Source organism: Rhincodon typus, chromosome 4 (genome assembly GCF_021869965.1).
Source record: "Rhincodon typus isolate 14 chromosome 4, sRhiTyp1.1, whole genome shotgun sequence".
Lineage (NCBI taxonomy): Eukaryota > Metazoa > Chordata > Chondrichthyes > Orectolobiformes > Rhincodontidae > Rhincodon > Rhincodon typus.
This window is the reverse complement of record NC_063335.1, coordinates 48,203,491-48,225,756: the sequence shown is the minus strand read 5'-3', so window position 1 is coordinate 48,225,756 and position 22,266 is coordinate 48,203,491.

Genomic DNA, 22,266 nt, shown 5'->3' with positions numbered 1-22,266 from the left:
GATGCTACCTATTGATATTACATCGTGTCCGTTTGTCAGACTGGACTCTTTGCTCAAATAGTCCTCATGCTCAAGTTCTCAAATAGGACTAAGGATCATTCCGACTCAAATGCAGGCAAGCCGTCAACTGGGAATTGCAGAACCCAGTACTAATTGGAGCGCTTGGAGGGGCCTAATTATAATAGTTATAGTTTGACAAATACGTGATGAGAAAATTCATATTCATAGTTGGGTTTGTCCCAATATGCCATGACTTACCTTTAGAATGTATAAATCCTATCAAGTTGACCTGCTTATAAATTCTGCAAAATAACGTGATTTCCTTTAAGCTTACAGTGGTACTGTCTGTAACTCAATTATAAATATTATTAAGGTCAATTATACCAACACATTTATATCCATTTGAGCATAACAACAGTAAATATCTCCCACCTAACACTTCAGTTAATTCTAGTTTCTGATTTCATCAGTTGGTAGGACTCCTGAGTAAGCTGATTGTCCTCTCATTCTCCAGAATTTGAACATACAATCTAGACTGACACAACAACACAAGACAGAGGGAATGCTTTATCTGGCAGTCTGCCTCTTGGATAAGACATTAAGCCAAGCGCATTGTCTACTAGTTCATATTAACATAAAGATCCCAAGACACGATCTGAAGAAAAGCACAGAACTTTCTTGGTGTTCCAGCCAACATTCCACTGTCAGAAACAGTCAATCATCTCATTTTTCTATTTGTGGTACCTTGCCATGCACAGTTGGCTGCTGTATTTATCTATTTATCACCAGGAACAGTTGTAATGTTACAGCAGCACTGCCAGTATATTGTAAACAATGAGTTCTGCCAGAACTATCTGGGTTATCTTGGGAAGATTTACCATCACCATCCTTCTTGCTGTGTCTGATACCATCTTAGGCAGAAAATAGGCTCTGACTTGATGAAACAGTAAATGATTATCACATATTACTTAGTAGTTAGTTACAGTACATCTAAGATACATTTAATGGCTCTTACAAAACATCAGACTCAATGTAAGAGTAAATACACGTTAACACCTTAGAACATAGAACAGTACAACACAGGAACAGGCCTTCTGGCCCATCACATCTGCACCAACCATAATCCATTCTAAACTAATTCTATCTGCCTGCACATGGTCAGTCTCCCTCTATTCCCTGAATGTTCATGTGTCTGTCTAAATGCGTATTAAATATTGTTATCATATCTGCTTCTACCACCATACCTGGCAGTCAATTCCAGGCACCTACCACTCTCTGTGTAAAAAAAGAACTTGCTCCCACATTTCCTTTAAACTTTCTCCTTCTCACCTTAAACCTTTGACTCCTAGTGTTTGACGTTCCCACCCTAGGAACAATACTCCAACTACCCACCCTATCCGTGTTTCTCATAATTATATATACTTCTACTAGGTTGCCCCTCAGCCTCTGACGCTCTAATGAAAATGACCCAAGTTTGTCCGACCTCTCCTTATAGCTAACATACTCCAATTCAGGCAACATCCTGGTAAACCTCTTCTGCCCCTTCTCCAAAGCCTCCACATCCTTCCTATAGTGTGGCAACCAGAATTACATGCAATACTCCAAGTGACCTAAATAAAGTTTTATACAGCTTCAACATGACTTGTCAACTTTTATACTCAATGCCTCAACTGATGAAGACAAGCATGCTGTATGTCTTCTTTACTGCCTTATCCACTTGTATTGCCACTTTCAAGAAGCTGTGGACTTGCCTGCCATGATCCCTCTGTATATCAATGTTTCCAAGTGTCCTGTCATTTATTATATAATTTCCACTTGCATTTGACCTCCCAAAATGCATAACCTCACACTTGTCCAGACTAAACTACATCTGCCATTTCTCTGCCCAACTTTCCAGCTGATCTTTACCTTGCTGTATCTTTTGATAACCTTCCTCACAGTTCACAACGCCTCCAATTTTTGTGTCATCTGCAAACTTACTAATCAGACCACCCAGGTTTTCATCCAAATCATTTATACATATTACAAACATCAGAGGTCCCAGCACTGATTCTTGTGCAATACCACTGGTCACAGACCTCACAAACAGTCAGAAAAACACCCCTCTACAACTACTCTCCGTCTTCAATGACCAACTCAATTTTGTATCCAACTTACCAACTCACCGTGGATCCCATGTGACTTAATTTTCTGGATCAGCCCACGATGAGGGATCTTGTTGAATGTTTTAGACCACATCCACTGCCCTATTGTCATCAATCATCTTCATCACTTCCTCAAACTCAACCAAATTTGTGAGACAAGAACTCCCCAGCACAAAGCCATGCTACTATCCTTATGATGACTTCAATCCATTCTACGAAGCATCCTGATCGACGCAATTGGCACCTGAAGGGACTTGCATTGCTCACACGTAGGTTGCTTGGCTTGTGCTAAAACAGAAAGGTAAGCTAACTGCACACACTCTGTTTGTGGTCGCAGACATTTTCAATTTCCAGTCTGCATTTACGACCCATATGAGAATGTACGGCAACACAGGTCATGTTTAGCAGAGGGAGACAGAAGCTCAACCTGGCAATCAAGGGACTCCCCTGAACCTCCATGTTCCTTTCTTCCTTGCACTTCCCGTGGAGTCCATCAATACAGAGCTTCTGCACATTCCCACACAAATCTTTTATTTATAAACGTCATCTCTCATGAATAGCCATGCTAAATATTATGCCTCACTGTCCCCACTTTGAAGCCTGGGAGGTAGTGAATGACGATGAATTGCACTCTCACAGTAACTCATGACCTCCAATGTACTATTGTCTCTTTGCCAACTAATAAATTGAGCTTCCCCCCTTCCACAATTACTGTCCACTCTGCCTTCAAGTAGGTTGCCTCCAATATCCAGAACTGAGTTCCCCAAATTCCCTACTACAGCAGCGGCCCCTGAAAACCTCCTTGAATTTGATCCCCAGTGACAGGGTCAGAGAGTCATCACAGATTTATGAAAGGGAAATCATGCTCGACAAATCCACTGGAGCTTTTCTAGGATGTAACTAGTAGTTACCTTAGCCCACTCTCTAAACTATAGTGTTGTACATTCCCTGATCCTGACTGCCCATGTCCAAGCCCTTGGACTGATATAAAATGATGCCCTTTACCTACTGTGCCAGGACCCCCTGAATGAATTCTGTCTTCCTTGACCTGCCTGATACCTACTTCCTTCAGAAATGGTAATTTGGTCGAAGCTCATGCAGTGCGTTTGTCACCTTTGCTGCTGACACATGCTGTTTGTGTGAGATTGACTTAGAATAGTGCCCTTTGACTGATCGTTGTCTGATTTATAGAATATCTCCAGTAGGCCATTTAGCCCACGCTGACCATCCAAACAACAATCCACCCAGACCATGTCCCTACTCTGTCCCTGTAACCCTGCACTTCCCATGGCTAATCCACCTAGTCTACATGTGCTTGGACTCTATGGGCAATTTGGCATGGCCAATCCCCCTAATCTGCATACCTTTGGACCGTGGGAGGAAACCAAAACACCCAGAGGTAACCACACAGACGTTCACTTGTGGGTGGAATTGAACCCAGGTCCCTGGTGCTGTGAGGCAGCAGTGCTAACCTCTCAGCTACTGTGGTGCCCACTAATGTCTGTGCTAAACAATGAGGCAAGCTAGAAGTATTATGAAACTTTAAATTCTGGCTAAAGCAGCAAAGTGCAAAAAGGCAAGGAAAGGGAAAGATGCTGTGCTAATCCCTGAGGATAACTTGTCTTGGGTACTGGAAAGTCTGCAGTGTTCTTAGAGTAATAATGAACCTGCCATTATATTTCCAGGCCAGTTCCAAGAAGCAAGCATTAGTTTGTTTGTTCTCTCTTTTTTAGAAAAAAACAGGCTGCTATTCAAAGTTTGATTCTCAACTTCAGCTCATAATTCCAAAACAAAAAATGAGAAAAATGCAAGAAAGACATAGTGATCATCTCAACAGTACATAATGTTACTTAGGCTTTTTCCATTTAAGAAAATCTTGGTGCCATCGGATTGTTAGCTCATGCTGTTAACATAAAGAACAATAACACGGGAAGAATCCACAAACTTTCTGGTGAACACATGGAGATCTGACAAGATACACCTCACAACTTTGCTTAGCTCCTCATAGGTACAATCTTTTATATCTTGTGGGGTAAAGATTACCTTGTGACATCAACTAACCCTTTCATGTCCTAACTTCAACTGTTAACTACACTTCAAAAGTGATGTAAGGGCTGTGAAATTGCAGTGATTGTGATGAGGTCAGCCAGATGGTTATCAGAATATGAGTTCTCTGATTGGGGCTGTCAGCCTGGTCCAATCAGGGAGCCCTGGCTGACAGATATAAGCAGGAGTTCAGGGTTTCTGTTCATTCTGAGGGCTGGCTCTGAGGGAGTTGGATCAGTGTCAGGGCCTTGCCCTGTGGAAGTAAAGGGTGACTTAGTGATGGGATATCAGCATCTGTGGAGTTTTTTCAGAAATGGGACATCTTGAGGTTGTGAAAAGGGCAATGTAAAGACCAAAAATTTGTATTTATTCCATATGAGAAATGGTGAGATAGATCTTAACCTCCATGGAAGAGTTGAAAAATTGTCTGCATTTGTTTTACCTTATTGCGTAAAGTGGAGATCTTTCCCAGTAGATTCAATGTTTTTGTCCTGTACAATCTATGTTCCATGCAATGCTATGCTGCGTATATCCCGAGAAATGGATTAAGTGTTAAATAATCTTTAATAATATGACAACAATGCACAGCTTTTTCCAAAATGTGTGACTGTTATTCAGAGACAGGATTCATACTGCACCTCATCTTGTGACTTAGAAAAGTGCTCCTATTATTGGAAACATGTTGCAAAGCTCAGTGAAGCATCAGAGCTTATTCAAATTAATCTCAAACCAAATGTCTTTGTTGGTACTATCGTAAACGGTATAATTGTGCATTTGTTTCATTTACATTTCAATCGGATGCATTAATCTTTGCTCCAACTATTTTGCTCTCAGCTGTTATTTCAATTGCCATGTCCAAGATGGATAGAATGGGGATGTGTTGGAAAGCAATAGCATTCCTAAATTTGGAGGCAGGAGAGCAGTTTTTGAGGGGAAATGAAAGGAAAATACCATTGCACCTCATGAGGTACATGCACATCAAGCTCTACTCCAGTATCCACATTTGCTTCTTAAGCAGTCTTTTCTAAGCTGATCAAAGGAGTCCAGTCTCCAGTACAAGTAACGTGCTGTATAAATATTCATATTCTGGAAACTGGCACAATGTTCCTCTGAATACAACAGTCACTATCACATTGAACTTTCACATCCATGGCATTGCTTTCTGTTTTCTATGGGCTTATTTTTCTTTTACATGAAAACTTGAGCTTTTTTCATTTTGCAACATTCCTTCTGTCCATGCTACATTTGTCTGACCATTGCATACTTCACAGAGCTCCTCGAAGAATGCCCTGGAGTTTTGAATTGCTGGAGAAACATACACAGTAGACAAAGTACTGTATGATTTTGGAATATATTAATGGAAACAATTATTACAACTGCAGTTTATGAGTGAGTATATTTGCATTAATTGCTTTGGTGCTCCTTAGTTCATTTGGGGTGGCACGGTGGCTCAATGGTTAGCACTGCTGCCTCATGGCATCAGGGACCTGCATTTGATTCCAGCCTCAGGCAACTGTCTATGTGGAGTTTACACATTCTCCCCATGTTTGTGTGGGTTTCCTTCAGGTGCTCTGGTTTCCTCCTACAGTCCAAAGATGTGTAGGTTAGATGGATTGGCCATGCTAATTTGCTCATAATGTCCAGGGATATGCAGGCTGGGTAGATTAGCCATACAAAATGCAGGAATAGGGTAGGGTGGTAGGTTTGGGTGGGATGCTCTTCACTGGGTCAGTGTGGACTTTATGGGCCAAATGGCCTGCTTCCACACTATAGGGATTCAGTGATTCTAACATTGTTATTTAGAATAGTATAATGCAACAGGCTGGCTTGAAGTATCACATTGCTGACCCAAAACATTGCTTTGACTGCATTCTGTAAAGAAAATGTTGCATTTTTATGAAGTCATCGGGTTGTACAGCACGGAAATCTTGGGTCCACTAGTCCATGCCAACAAGATATCCTAAATTAATCTAGTTCCGTTTGCCAGCATCTATGCCCTTCCTATTCATGTACCCATCAAGATGCCTTTTAAATGTTATAATTATACCAACCTCCACCATTTCCTCTTGCAGCTGATTCCATACATGCACCACCCTCTTTACGAAAAAGTTGACCCTTAGATGCCTTTTATGTCTTTGCCCCCTCACCTTAAACCTATGCCCTCTAGTTTTGGACTCCCTACTCTGGGGTAAAGACCTTGGCTATTTACCCTATCCATGCCCCTCGTGATTTTATAAACTTTTATAAGGTTACCCCCTCAGCTTTTGACGCTCCAGGGAAAATAGTCCCAGCCTATTCAGCCTGTCCCTATAGCTCAAACGCTCCAAGTCCAGCAACATCCTTGTAAATCTTTTCTGCACCCTTTCAAGTTTAAAAACATCTTTCCTGTAGCAGGGAGACCAGAATTGAACATAATATTCCAAAACCAGCCTTAATGGCTTTTTCTTTGTTTTTCTTTACCATATTTGCTCAAGGTCTTATAACTTACTGGAAATTAGAAGAACGTAGAATAAGGTACGTACTCTATCACATTCTTAAGGACAGTTGGGAATAAAGAATAAATGCTTAGCATTGACAATATTCCATGAATGAATGAAAGGAAAATGCCTTCTGTACTAGAATAAATTATAAATCACTACATGTGGAAATTGGTCATGTTTAATATCATCCTTCAATGACTATTACTGGCACCATGCCAGGATGGGTTGGGCCAGATTCAATGATGAATGATGTTCTGCAACATCACTTAAGGTAGCACATTAATGGCTTTAACTCACTTAGGAATGAAGACAAGGTTAGTTTGACCTGGGGACAAGAGTGTTGTGACTAGATGTACAAATTAGAAGCTGAGAAAATAAATCAGTTGTTGAACAAAAATACACATCACTCTAACTTCATGGAAAGTACAATTTCACCACGATAGGCTTTGAATTATGCAAAAACTGAAATCTTATCCTGTCAGGCAATACAATTTAAATCAATATTATTTCAGACCCCAATTGCTGAAATTCTATCTTTATGTGAATCACTGCCACCGCTATTATCCATGTGCTGCATCCACCAAAGTAAGAAATAAATGTCATAAAGCAAAGAGTATGTTTCTACATGATATATAAAATTACAACTCCTATAACATGGGTGGATTTGATTAATACTCTCCTGGCATGCAGCTTCACTGTGTAGAAGATACATCATTAATTCAGGCAGGAAGGTCACCAATACCCAAAGGATCTGCAATGTATTCATGTTAGTGGCCAGGAAATCCTGTTTAAATACCTTGTCAACTTCCCAAGAAAATTCTCCGATATATAAGTGAAAGCTGTTTTTGTTAGTGTTATATGTAAAAAGCTTTCCAGGCATGAGACAAAAACTAATGCCAAGCCACAGAAAGCAATAATCTTAAGACCAAGGTAAAGAGTAGGTTTGGCCATCCAGCCCTTTGAGACTGCTCAACTATTCATTAAGATCGCAAAGAATTTTCTACCTCAGGGCCATTACATGATGGGGGCAGATTTCAATCTTTTTTGCCACTCAGAGGACTGCAAAGCAAATTTAAGAAAAGTAACAACAGTAAACATGAATTTCAGGGAAAAAATGCCAAAGCAATAAATCAGTAATTTGTAAGGAGTTATTGATAAAAATAATCATTAAAAGGTGCCAAGCAGCTGACCTAATCAATGAAACTTTCTTTGCCCTTTTCACTTAAGAAGTGGAACTAAAGAGAAACAGAAAACACCACAAGCCCTGATCACCAGGGGAGATGATGGAACTGGGGTCGAGCTCAGGAGTTGAGTTTATTTAAAACAGATCTTGCTTCTCCCCTAACGGTGCACACTCTGAGCTGGCCATGACAAAATTCATACAAAAGTGGGGGTCAGAAGGGGCCCATTTTTCAGCCTGTTTTTCTCCCCTCAGCCTGCTTTTTGAGACAGGGACAGTCCTGGTATTAATGAAGAACCCTGAGTGATCACAGGAGTATACATTTCCTGAGCAAAAACAAAGTTGCTGGAAAAGCTCAGCAGGCCTGGCAGCATCTGTGAAGGAGAACACAGAGTTAACGTTTCGGGTCCGGTGACCCTTCTTCAGATTTACAGCATCCGCAGTTCTTTTGGTTTTTATTTAGTATACATTTCCTGTCTATTTAGCTAGTATATCAAGTGTGAACTTCTGCCACTTAATGAACTTAAATCAACTACCTTACAATTACTTATGAATAGATAACTGCCCGTCTTGTGTATCTGTGGTCCCTGAATCCAAAAACTTACACTCTGCCCTATCCTATGGCTATGAAGTCTGATTCAAAGATTGATGGAAGAACTTAGGTTTTCAGGAATGTCCTAAAAGATGCTAGCGAGGTAGTGGAGTTTTACAGAAGCAATTTGAGAGCCTAGGACCTAATTAGCTGAAGAAAAGTTGTCAGTGATAGGCTATGGGCTATGGGCTATGGGCTATGGGAGTGGTAATGCACAATAGGCCAGAGCTGGAAAAGTGAACAGTCTGTAATATTTACTAAATGGCTCAAATATTGTGATCAATGTCAAAGGAATAGGAAGTATGGTTTGTAATACTTACAGATGCCCACAGAATTTTCATGCGTTTTGACCAGAAGTTTGAGGTAATGAGAGAACATTTTCAGCATGCTGCCTTTTAGAGGTGCCCTGTGCCATGTGCGGGCAGGACTAGCAACGGTGTGATCCATCAACCATTCAGATTGAAGAATTCTCACTGAGATATGTCAAAAGTATATATTGGAACATTTGCTTCAATGTAAAATCACACATAGAAAGTGAAATAAAGAGAAGGAAAGATAGCATTAAGAGAAAGATAATGTATAAAAGTATTTTCTTTCATTTTACTTATGTCTCCAAAAACAGTCGAAGGAATAAATCCCATACTTGAAAATTTAAACTTCTAGGATTCTCTTGGCAATAATCAAGACTTACCACACTGTTTTAAAAAAAAATTGCACTTGAAGAGCCACCCCTAAGGTTTTGTGGCTTTTCTGAGTATTACTAATCAGAAATTCACACCTTTCATGAATTTCAATATTGAGCCCATTGGTGAGATTTTAGTACAGAGCAGTTGTGACAAAGCAGGCAATCTGGACAGTAATTTGCAGATTTCTAATTATAACTGTGAACCTCTGGACCTCTTAGTTGTCCATTTTACTCCATCACTGATAGCTTCATCAATACTCTTACCACAAGTTTGGACTAAAAGGGTTCTGATGATGGAGAAATGCTTCAATCTTTGATCTCATTGTTTACTGATCCGTTGAGATATTAAAGCCATGTAATATAATTCAGATGGTCACATATTGCCTGAAATTCATTTCATCATCCCAAAGAACAAATAAAGCAATGTTCTTCTATGATGTTATTAAAATTTTAAAACTGACTACAGTAGACATTGTTTATTTGGACTTTAATGAAGCCTTTGACAAGGCTCTGCATGGTAGACTGATTAGTAAAATTAGATCGCTTGGGATTCAGGGTGAGCTTGCCAATTGGATACAAAATTGGCTTAACACCAGGAGACAGAGAGTTGATGGGTGTTTTTAGGATTGGTGGTCTGTGACCAGCAGTGTTCCACAGAGATTGCTGCTGGGTCCACTTTCGTTTGTCATTTATATAAATGATTTAGATGAGAATATAGAAACCATGGTTAGTAAGTTTGCAGATGACACCAAAATTGGTGGACAGTGAAGAAGGTTATCTAAGATTACAAAGAGATCTTGATCAATTGGGTCAATGGTGAAGAGTGGCAGATGAAGTTCAATTTGGATAAATGTGAGGTATTGCATTTTAGTAAAACAAAAAAACCCCTTAAATTATACAATTTAAGTAGTGCCTTGGATAGTGTTGTAGAACAGAAAGACCTAGGGGTTCAGGTAAATGATTCTCTGAAGTTTGTATCACGTTTAGATCGGGTGGTTAAGAAGGTGTTAAGCATGCTTGACTTCATTGCTGAGAACTTTGACTAATGGAGTTGGGACATCATGTTGGGTTTGAAGGATGTTGGTGAAGCTTTTTCTGGACCACCATGTCCAGTCTGGTCTCCCTGTTATAGGAAGGATATTATTAAGCTGTAGAGGGTTCAGAAAAGATTTACTGGGATGTGGCCTGGAATGGAGGGTTTGAGTTAAAAGGAGAGGCTTGGATAGGCTGGGACTTTTTTCGCTGGAGTGTAGAAGGTTGGGAGGTGACCTTATAGAGGTTTATGAAATAATGAGGCATATAGATAACGTGAATGGCAGGTGTCTTTTCCCTAGGGTGGGGGATTTCAAGGCTAGAGGGCATATTTTTAAGGTGAAAGGAGAAAGATTTAAGAAAGACATGGGGGCAACTTTTTTTACATGGAGTGATTCATGTGTGGAATGAACTTCCAGAGGAAGTGGAGGTGGGTACAGTTGAAACATTTGCACAGCATTTAGATAAGTACATATATGTAAGAAATGTTCGGAGGGATATTGGCCAAGCACAGGTAGGTGGGGTTAGTTTAGTTTGGGATTATGATCAGCATGGACTGGTTAGACCGAAGGGTCTGTTCCCATGCTGTTTGATTCTATGACTATGTGTACTTAATATAACAATCTAAAATCAATCACAATTGCTCCTTTATTTGGGAAAAAGGGTGACAGAATGTGTCCTGTTTATTATTTCATCGCTGAAATTCTCTATTTTTCAATTGCACCATCCTCCTCTTCTTTATTGATTATCTACATCACCGGGGCAACCTTCACTTGGTTCCTTTCTTTACCTATGAAATTATAACCAGAACATTTCCAGCAATAGTTATTCTTTCTAATCTACACCCTCACTTCAGAAATCATACAAGGGCCTCCTTTGCTCTCTGCTCCCCGGTAGGCAGTCCTCATCTTCATCTAGTTAGCCCTTGATGACATCATCTAGAGATATGTGATCAATAATACTGATGATGCCCAGGTCTACCTTTCTATTACTGCCCCATTTTCACCTCCTCTACATCAGTGCAGTAAGATGTCTTGTTCTGCATCCAATTCTGGATAAAATGCCCTCTCCACAAAAAAACCTCCTCGCTCCACTGCTACCATTTAGGGGTATCATTGTATGCATTAATTGCTTACTATAGCTGATCATCTACCTCAATGCCATATTCCCAAGTTATCTCCACATCTCTTAATATCATTTGAAACTGTCTTGAACAAACTTAATGAATGAGCTTCCACAACCCTGTCAGGTCAAGAATTCCAAAGATCCACCATCTAAATGAAGAAGTTCTTCCTCATCTCTGTTCAAAATGGCTTGCCTTTTATTCTGAGATTATCTCCTCAGCTCAAGATCCCACCCCCAGCCAGAGGGAACATAATTTATGCATATTATCTGTCTATTGCTTTAAGAATTTTGTAACTTTCTAAAAGATTGCCTTTCATTCTTCTAAACTGCAGAGATTAGAGACCCAGTTTCCTCAATATCTCTCATGGGACCATCACATCATCCCTGGAATCAGTTTGGTGAAACTCTGCTACACTCCCTCTATGGCAAGTCTATTATCGTGTGTTTTTATGCCAAATGATGAGTTTTGGATTTTGAGATAGACTGATTTATTAAACTTACATATTAAATACTTCCATACATGCCAATCCTATATCCGGATTCTGAAGTATAGTTGAATTAGGTAATGACAAATCTATCTTCTTCAAGTATTCCTATCCATGTCCAGAGACTGTCTGAGTCTGTTGCAGAGAGTCACCCGCTCCAAGGAGCTTCTTCCAGTTGTCTTTCCACATGGCTCTGGCTCTGCCCACACTATGGTATTTATATCAAGGAATGTGCAGCTTCATGATATCACAGAAGAGTTGCTACTGTGGCCTATAATCCTGGCACAACAGCAAATATACCCTTCCTTAAACAACAGGACCAGCACTGCATACCATACTCCAGGTGCAGTCTCACCAGCGTTCTATACAATTGAGGCAGGACTTCTTTGTTTCTTTACTCAAACCTCTTGCAATAAAGGCTAACATACTTGTTACCTTCCAAATTACACACAGTATCTGCAGGCTAGCTTTCAGTGGCTTATGAACAAGGCCACCTAGTTCCCTTTGGACATTAACACTTTCTAATTTCTCACATTTAAGACATACTGAAGTCATACATTCCTCCTAACAAAGTAGATAACCTCACACGTATCCAATTGTATTGTATTTGTCATACTCTGGCCCACTTACAGCCTGTATAAATCTGCTGGAAACCGTTTGGCATCCTCCTCACAACTCATATTCCCACATCATTTTGATTCATCTGAAAACTTGGAAATATTACAATTAGTCCCTACATTCAAATCATTGACATTGATTGTAAACATCTGTGGTCCAGGCATTAATTCCTACTGATCACAGCCTGCCAACCTAAGAATGACTCATTTATTCCTACGCTTTGCTTTCTGGCTGCTAACACTCAATCTTCAATCCATGTTAATATATTACCCCAAATCACATGCATTCCATAAAATTTTGAAATATGACAAACAATGCTTCTGCAATCTCTGTAGCGATTGCTTTCTGCACCGGAGAGTGAAGGTCACTGAATCCCAGGGATTTGTCAACTTTCAGTCCCATTAATTTTGCCAGTTCTATATTTTTCATTAATACCAGCTTACTTCACTTCCGCACTATCATTAGACCGTTGGATCTAATTATTTCAAAGAGAACTCTTGCGCCTTCATCTGTGAAGGGAAATGCAAAGAGCTGAAACTTACATATTTTTGGCTAAGTCTGAGTTGTGTTGAGTTTATAAGAGAGCTTTTCACTATTGAGATCTTAGAGGAAGCATTGGCAAGGCTGTTTCCTGTGCCCCCCCAACAGCTCATATACTGACACCTCAGTGTGAACATTAGGCATGTGATTGTAGGAGCACAATCTGCTGAGCAACTCACAGCTTCACAACTGGCCAAGGAAGAATTGCCCCTGGCTGCTGGCACTCTCAAAGATTCAACCCCAGCAAGGAGAGGACCTTGTGGTGTAGGCAATTAGGGACTTCATCCACAGGCACAGGGAAGAAAAGAACAGCAGACAGGTATGTGGGAGGCAATGAACTTCAGAGGCTGAAGGAGCTCAGTGTATCCTGTAATTGTGGTTGCCTCCATGGAAGGTTGGCAGCTGCCATGGAGATCCAGGTCCCACACCCTCTGCATTTGCTTGGGAAGAACACACACCTGTCCTCCATACACCCAGCCATTGGTCCTCAGGACCAAAGACATGGCGAGCAATGTTGTTCCCTTTTAAAAGCCTGATGTGTTGTCATTGGTGAAACCCCCTACCTCACAGGCCACATTATCTGCCCACTTTGAGTGTCCTTGCAGCCAATTTCTTCCTATTGCGCACCTTCAATTTTTAGTACAATGGAAGATGACAGTATCATTCCTCTGCCAGTGGCTTCCAGCCTCAGTTTGAATGTGCTGATGAGCCCCCAGATATCCACATTTCCAATGTCCACATCCCCTTCCTAGTGGTCCATTCAGTTAGCCCACAAGCTTCACACTTCCCCTAAGGCCCCACCAAATCTGTTTACATTCACCTATGCCTGCCTGCCCTTTCCACACATATGACGTACCTATGCCCAGAGCATTCATTCACCGCCCCCACACTCCGTTGAAGATAGGGTGCCTTCTCACCATGCACACCCCTTCCCCATAACAGCATTCCTGCCCATGCGTTACTGAATTGACCCCTTTGAAAACATCTTGCACCCCCCCCCTTCTCAATTGTACTGAGCCCTCCAGCAACTTCAGCAATGGATGGTGACAGTGAGGGAGAATACTGAGGAGGGGAGCTCAAGCAGTTTTGTAGGGACTTCCAGTAGCAGATTGCAATGATGCATGAGAGCAGAGGGAGCAGTCAAACAAAGCCTCTATGGTAAAAAGGATGCCTTTGGTAAAAGGAAGAAAGAAGAAGCAGACATTCAAAGGATTCCTTAGCCCGTTGTAAACCACAGGCTTTATTCTATATATGGCAAATACTTTCTTTTTTTAGGCTTTATTTCCCTTCATGTTTGTAATCGCCTGATACTAGTGGAATAAATCTTTAGGTTGTTTGTGTGCTCAAATCCAATCATATATTTCTGGTGTAGTTGGATCTATGTACCTTGTCTCTTGATAGTTAATGAGAATGGCCTGAGTACCTCCTGGAGCTGGTTTCTGCTTATAATAGCATCCCACACTCATCCGTGGGCTGGTCTCCACACTCTGTCTTCTTTGGCTGAGACCTAGTCCTTCACGTGGACTATCCCCTTGGGTTGACCACACCTTCTGATGGAGATGGTCAGGTCAGTGATTGGATAGTTGAGCATCATATGAAGCTAGTCCAGCCATTTGATATGGTGTCTAAGAGGACTGAGAGAGAAATGCTGAGAAGAAAGATATTAGCTGATTATAAAGCTGAAGAACTGACCTTCCAATTGGCGCAAGGGTTTTCCTCCAAAATTGGAATAACAGGTGTCAGAATCCAGGGGACGTAAACCCCATAGAGTCATCAAGCAGCTGGACTCAAGTGGCCATAAAGACCTATGTTATTGAATGTTTAGTTGGGGGCAGCCTCAGAAAATGGTTCATAGAGGGGAGTTTCTTGAGGCCAGAAATCTGGTGGGTGATATAGAAGCAAGCAGTTCACTCAACGCTATTGCAAAACCTGAGGTGTCTGTCCATGACGTTTCGAATGAAGTGGTGTCAGAGAGCAAGGCAGAATCCTGGAGTGTGTTATGAATTTGGGGGATTGTCTAGTGAGGGTAGGTCTACTTCCATCCAGGAAAATGGTGCAGGGGTTAACAGCTGGGAGACAGCAACTGAAGCAAGAAGTGCTGATGATACTATCCCTGGAGACCTGACCACCTAGGTCCCAAAGTGGGTGATCCACCAAACAGCCTGAGTCCCTTGGAAGATACCAATAGAGAAAATGCAGGTCCTTTTGAGCAAATGCTGGTTATTACTCCTACACTTGTCATTTGTCCAGGTTGGTGATTCAAGAAGAGAATGTTGCCAGTAATGTGGTTTTGAACTGTCTAGCCATTGAACTGTCTAGGTACAAGTGAACCTGCTAACCATGAACTGATTAGTAAATGGTCACAGAGTGCTATATACAGTAGTCAGATAGCAAGCTGCAAACAGGAAATGCATAACAAAACCTCCAGCAGCAGATAGTGATGGTGAAGGAGGAGTAGAATGTACCCTCTGTGAAAAAAACAGGCTGTCTTTGGAAGAAAGATGACTCATGGGAAGAAGGAGCAAACAGACAAAGAATCACTCAATGCAATGTAAACTACAGTCTTTCTTTCATATATATGCTTCATTACTGAACTTTAATTTACCTTCATGTTTTCAATTAATAGATGCCAGTGGAATACAGAATCCTTGCTTCTTTGGGCAGGCTGTTTGTTCAAACCTCATGTTATATGAATTCTACAGATCTATTAATATCTCTAAGTCTTATTTCCCTTTATCAATAATTATCGATGCATTGTTTTAATTCAATTAACTGAATTAGAGCATATTATTTGTCCTGAAAAGCTATTTTTCTGCAACACCGCTTTCTCTTCTTTCTACTTCTCCTTGATCACAGCCTGAAAGGACTCAGTACTTGTTAACCCACATGCTGTGAGGTGTTTATTAGTGCCAGGGATGGATAAATGAATTGCTGATTACTGACAGTTTACAAGATCACAACATCAATGCTTAGGCAATTGGTATTTTGATCCTGAATATTTTGGAGACTTGTTTGTAGCATCTGTACACACTTTCTTTAAGAACTTACCACTTGAAAGAAACTCTTTCAAAAAATTCATTCATTGGAAAAATAGTTAAGAAATTCTAAAATGTACTTCATAGGAGGAATTCTGAAAAGCCTGACTTTCTCAACTTTATCCACTGTAGGTTTCCTTCTTGTTGTTATCTAGATAAATCCATTAATTTCATACTTAAAGAGGGAGAGAGGGATAAGCCTGGCAACTTCAGGGCACCTGACCTAACATTCAATGCTGGGAAAACCTTTTTTGAGACACTTAGCACTTGGGGGGAAAATAAATAAATAAATGAAATGCAAGAGGTGAATCATGTTTGACTAAGTTGCATGATGTCTTTGATGAAGCAACAAAGAGGGCTGATGAGGTTTGTTCTGTTGATGTGCATAGAGACTTTCAAAAGGCCTTTGATAACATACCTCAAAATAGACTTGTTAGCAAAATTGAAGCACTTGAAATTAAAGAAGCTATAGCTGCATAATAGCTCTTCTGGTGCATTGATAGTGTCCCTACCACTGGCATGAAGGCCTGGTTCAAGACTTATCTGCTCCAGTGGTGTACCTTAACACATCTGAACAGTTAATCAGGTGGGAGGTTAATGGGAAGATTCCCTGACAAATTATGTTGATGACAGGAGGTCTGTTGATGATCTTTCTGCTCACCTCCAGTTGAGGTCCTAGAGTTGGCAAATAATGCCGTCTTAAGGACCTCATCCTGACATCACTGATATTACCCCAGCGGAAGGCAGGGCGCTGTCCACGTGGGAAGCACAACAATAAAATGTGGCATGTTTCCATTCAGGCTTGAAGAGGCATCCCTTGTTTAAGGCACTTAGTGCTGATCGTGGGACATAGCATCAGCAAAGGGCTTGTACTCTAAGACACTGTCCCATTCTCGCTGCCAACCTCTCTCCCTTCTTTCCTATGATTCCCTTTCCACCATCACCCATGTGTGTCTGCCTCCTTCTCGATAATAGGACTCCACCTGTCCAGTGGTTGTGCTAAGTACAGCCTTTGATTAGAAATGAATACAATTGTTCCACAATGAACATTCACCATCTGTACAGATAAACCAAATACATGACTGAAATGTAGTCAAGTAAAAGGAAAGTCTATCATTATTTCAATACTAGAAGCAAGAACACCCTTTGTTGAAAGGATAAAGTGCACACATGGCTGGATTTATTTCTGAAGGATTTACCGCCTCCATCTCCTAAAATATGTCACCATACAAAGCTATAAATTATTCTGTTTTTCTATAAATAAGGTATTGTAACAAGAAGAATGCTGGGCTTCAGGTTGAATTCCTGCTGGAATCAGCTCAGTTTCAATAGGCTGAATAAGGTGAATAGGGCTTTTGAGTATACAATTTAAGAAAAGGAGAAAGAACAAACCGAGGCCAAGACCTCCCTGTAATTCATGATCCTGTGCTGACAAGAAGCTTTACTGAAAGGCCACCCACACTCTGCATGAGGCTTTGATGAGCCACACAGCGAGTGTTATAGCATTTCCTTTCTGAATGTCATGTGTCAGAGCTGGAATGAATTTTGCTTACTGATTTGGAGTGGGTTGCTTTCTTGTCAACTTCTCTTGTTGCATTATCCAGATACAGGAGCCGAGAATGAAGCTCTGACTTCATCAGTAAGGTGTTCCTGAAGCACATTCTGACAGAAGGTAAGTGCTGTCTGAAAGGTTGGCTAATTAGATAATTGACTATATACCTTAGGGGTCTTTTGTACTGGATGTGCTATATCCATGTTTCTCTGAAAGTAAATAGGACAAAAGAAGTGTAGGTAGGGAAACTAGAAAAGCTGACTGTAGATGCAAATTCAGTGACTAGCAGAGTCCTGTGTGGATCCATAGAATGTCACACTAATACAAAGTCAGGGAAGCTTCAAATGGAAAGACTTAAAAGGAAGAGATAATGAGAGGCTGACTACCACATCCCTCTTAGCGGGAGGTTATCTTCTGCAGACATTTTATGTTTTGTCTTTCCAGGTATATACAAAATAAAAGAGTTAAAAGCCAGCTGGTCTCGGTGTTTTAATTGCCTGACATCCTAGTGTGTAGACCAGTGTGTTGCAAAGGCCACAGATTGGAGAACAGCCATTAAATGTCCGTGTAATGCAGCTAAAGAAAGGGAAAGTCACCCCATACCCCGAGTGCCACCAGCCAACAACTGCCGAAAAGAGCCAGGATGATGGAATTTCAACCAACCTGCAACAGCAAGAATCTTAAAAATCAATTGTTCACCCACCAACATCAACACCGCTGGTAACATTCACTGTAATGGTCACAATATTCAAATATCTATACTTCATGAATCACTCAGAGATGGATCTGTATATATTTTTTAAACTTTATCTGATTTTGGAATAACTTCGTATTCCTAATCTATGCGTATGCATGTTAACATTATTATATCTTCTCACATTTAATAACTAATAAACTCACCCCTTTGTCAACTCAAAAAAGCATAGTTAAATTAGCTCTTTCAAAAACGCAAATTAATTTTATCTAATTAAAAACTTAACCTTGTTGGTAACAACCAAGGAAATGTGTGAATGAAGAAGAGGAGCCAGCCCAGCCTTCCTCATCTGGGACCTTATTGATTTTGGGTATCCTATCTGGAACCATAACAAATTGTGAATCCCATTTGGTCACAATGTCATACAATGGGGATGTACTTGGACTTTTTTACATTCATCAAAAATATGTACTCTATGTTAAAGAAATTACCTGACAGCATCACCGCTGACTATTATCATATCTATAAGAAAACCTTAACCACTGAATTCCTGATTGACCTAGAGCTAATTTTATGTTTTTTAAAGCTCTTACGGCACATTAACCAAAAAAAAATCACATTTCTAAAGAGCTTACATTTGGTTCAGGGCAAGGAAACAAATCTAAATTTTGCACGACACCTTTTCAGCAACACTTTAAAGTATTCTTCCATTACACCCATTTCTGAGGACACCACTGATAATCCAGCAATGTAATTGAGTAATATACCACTCATGCATCAGAGAATCTTTCTTTCAGAACTCCAAACCCAATATTATATATTGTTTTACGAAGCGTATGGAATAATACATAACACTCAAGGACCATTTTTTTCCCAATAGGCAACACGCCAAAATTAATCTGCTCCTTTCACACAGATCCTAGACTCAGGTAGTCTCTCAAAACAATATTGAAGAGGCATTTTCACATTAATGCTATTTAGATAATGAGACACATAATATGCAATCTTAAGGAAACATAAATGTGTGGGCATTGAAAGTGAGTAATATTTCCATTCCTGATAATTAAACGGATTTCTCAGCAATTTGATACATTAAATGTGTTCCTACAATTCTGTTAACATTTTAGTGGTTAGCTCAAGCATCTCCCCATTTCCTTAACAAAAATAGAAATTTCAACTGTGATTTATTGAGTTCATTGCTTAATGTTCATATTGTTTACTTAGTTCTTTCATAGCTGTGACTGCTAAACTATCACATCCATAACCATTTCCATGTAAGATGATAGGTATTCACAGAAATGCATTAATTGCTGCATTAAAAAGGTCACAGCAAGAGAATCAATTTCATCACCAGTTTGAGGAACAACGCCTCATTTTCCACTTAGGCACTTTACAGGCTCTATGATTCAATATTGAATTTCACAACTTCACAGCCTGACCACATGATATCTGCCCTCCCTTTTCCCTGCATTCTCTACCCCTACCCCAATAGCCTTGTCTTGTTTGCTTTGCTGTCTATAGAGAGGTTCTATTTTCTCCCTTTCACCCCTTAATGTACATCCATTTTACATATCTTTTTCTCCCTCATTAACCTTTATGTTTTTCACTGGAACGTATTCCATTGTCTCCTCTTCTGCCTTGTTAAAGTATATTAAAAACATTTTCCAACCCCTTTCAGTTCTGAAGAAGAGTCATATCAGACTGGAAGCATTAACTCTGTTTGCCTTTCCATAGATCCTGCCCCATGTGCTGAGTTTCTGCAGGATTCTCTGTGTATGTTAACAGAAGTAATACTTGAAACTAAGTTGATGGAGGAAGGTAAAGATTTGATTCATGGCTTCCAACAATCATTAAATGGATTCATGATTTTGACATCATTATTGAAAAATCAAAATACTAAAAAAGTTGTTAATTGCTTCACATTGCCCATAAGGTATCTTTTTAAATAATAGAAGTTTGCTGGAAAAGCTCAGCAGGTCTGGCAGCATCTGTGAAAAAAAAATCAGAGTTAACGTTTCAGGTCCGGTGACTCTTCCTCACAACTAATTGTAGCTGGGGTAGCTCATTTTCCACTTAGGCACTTCACAGGCTCTATGATTCAATATTGAATTTCACAACCCAGCTACCATCAGTTCTGAGAAAGGGTAACTGGACCCGAAACGTTAACTCTGACTTTTTCTTCATAGATGCTGCCAGACCTGCTGATCTTTTCCAGCAACTTCTGTTTTTATAGAGTCATAGTCATAGAGATGTACAGCATGGAAACAGACCCTTTGTTCCAACTTGTCTGTGCCGACCAGATATCCTTAATAAAGCTAGTCCCATTTGCCAGCATTTGGCCCATATCCCTCTAAATCCTTCCTATTCATATTCCCATCCAGATGCCTTTTAAATGTTGTAATTGTACCAGCCTCCACCACTTCCTCTGGCAGTTCATTCCGCACATGCACCACCCTCTGAATGAAAGATTTGCTCCTTAGGTCCTTTTTAAACCTTTCCCCTCTCACGTTAAACCTCTGCCCTCTAGTTTTGGACATCCCTACCCTGGGGAAAAGACCTTATTCACCTTATCCATGCACCTCATGATTCTATAAACCTATATTAGGTCACCCCTTAGCCTCTTGTTCCTGATTTACAGCATCAGCAGTTCTTTCGATCTTTTTAAATAAATTGCTTCTGATCTAAAGTCTGACCACTTTGTTTATGTTAAATCTGTTCTCTTTGTTTTCTCCCGTCATGAATTCAAAGTTATCATCTGGATGATTAAAAAAATGGCAAAAACCAAAATCCAGTGATATTTATGTTAAAAGCACATATTTAAAACAAAAGCAAAAGGACTCTATTGTCAGCAAAAACAAATAACCAGAATTCTTGGGTTTCCTGAATCATTTATGGCTGTGCAGAACAGACAGCTTATAATAGTACATTCACTATCAAGTGCTTTTCTTTCCCGCAGTGAATTTCAATCATTGCATAACATTGCGACAGAAAGAGGCCATTCAGCCCTATGTACCCATGCTATCTAATTAATAATATTTAGAGTAAGATGGTTAAATGTAGCATTCAGACACATAAAATTTCAAAATAACATCAAATAGTTAAAAAAAAATCCCTTTCCACATTAAAAGGTTTGTTAAATAAAATTTGCGTAAACAACGGGTGGGAAAAATAATATTCCTGACACAAAAAACAAATAAGAGTGTATCCCATAAAGAATTGTATGTGTTATATATTGTTGTATTATCCAGAAAAAGTTAGTAGTTAATTTTTATTTGTAAGTGTTCTGGTGGCCATACTCATTGCTACAGTACAGTGTGATACAACATGAATCAGGACCATCTTAAGCCTATTCTTATCTTAAAAGACAGCATGAAAATTATTAAGCAAAAAGAGTTTTGTCCTTCCAAGCCTAAATTGTAGTTATTGGCTACATCTAGTAACCAAATGACAACCAGAACAGCAGTATGCATTGTTGGCGAATTGAAGAACTTGACTTATTATCAAGATCATTGGCCTATTATTCGTATGTAAAATATGACAGCAATTAGTCTCAAACTAATACCTGAGTTGGCAGTTAAATGATCCTTATTTTAGTTTCACAGAAATAAAATTTTCAATGAATCTTCAACTATTTTCTGAGGCTCAGTGATCTTTTTAATGGTTTCTCTAATGTCCTACAATTGAGCAGAGCAGATGCATTTGCTCCTTTTGCATACAAATAGAAATTGCTGGAAAAACTCACCAGATCTGGCAACATATGTGGAGGAAAAGCAGAGTTAATGTTTCACATCTAGAAACCCTTCTTCAGAACCCTTTTTTTGCTTCATTTGCGCTGTTGAAGTTAGCCTCAGGCCCTTTACGACAAATAGCTGTTGTTCTGAAGATGAACAGAAGGTGTTTTAATACCAGCTGCACTAAAACCTGTACAAACAGACGACAAGAAACAATTTATTTACATAATGGGGCTGTGATATCACAGTAAATTCTGTAATTAGCACAAAAATAAATTGCACCTAATCTTAGATAACAAGGTGTAGAGCTGGATGAACACAGCAGGC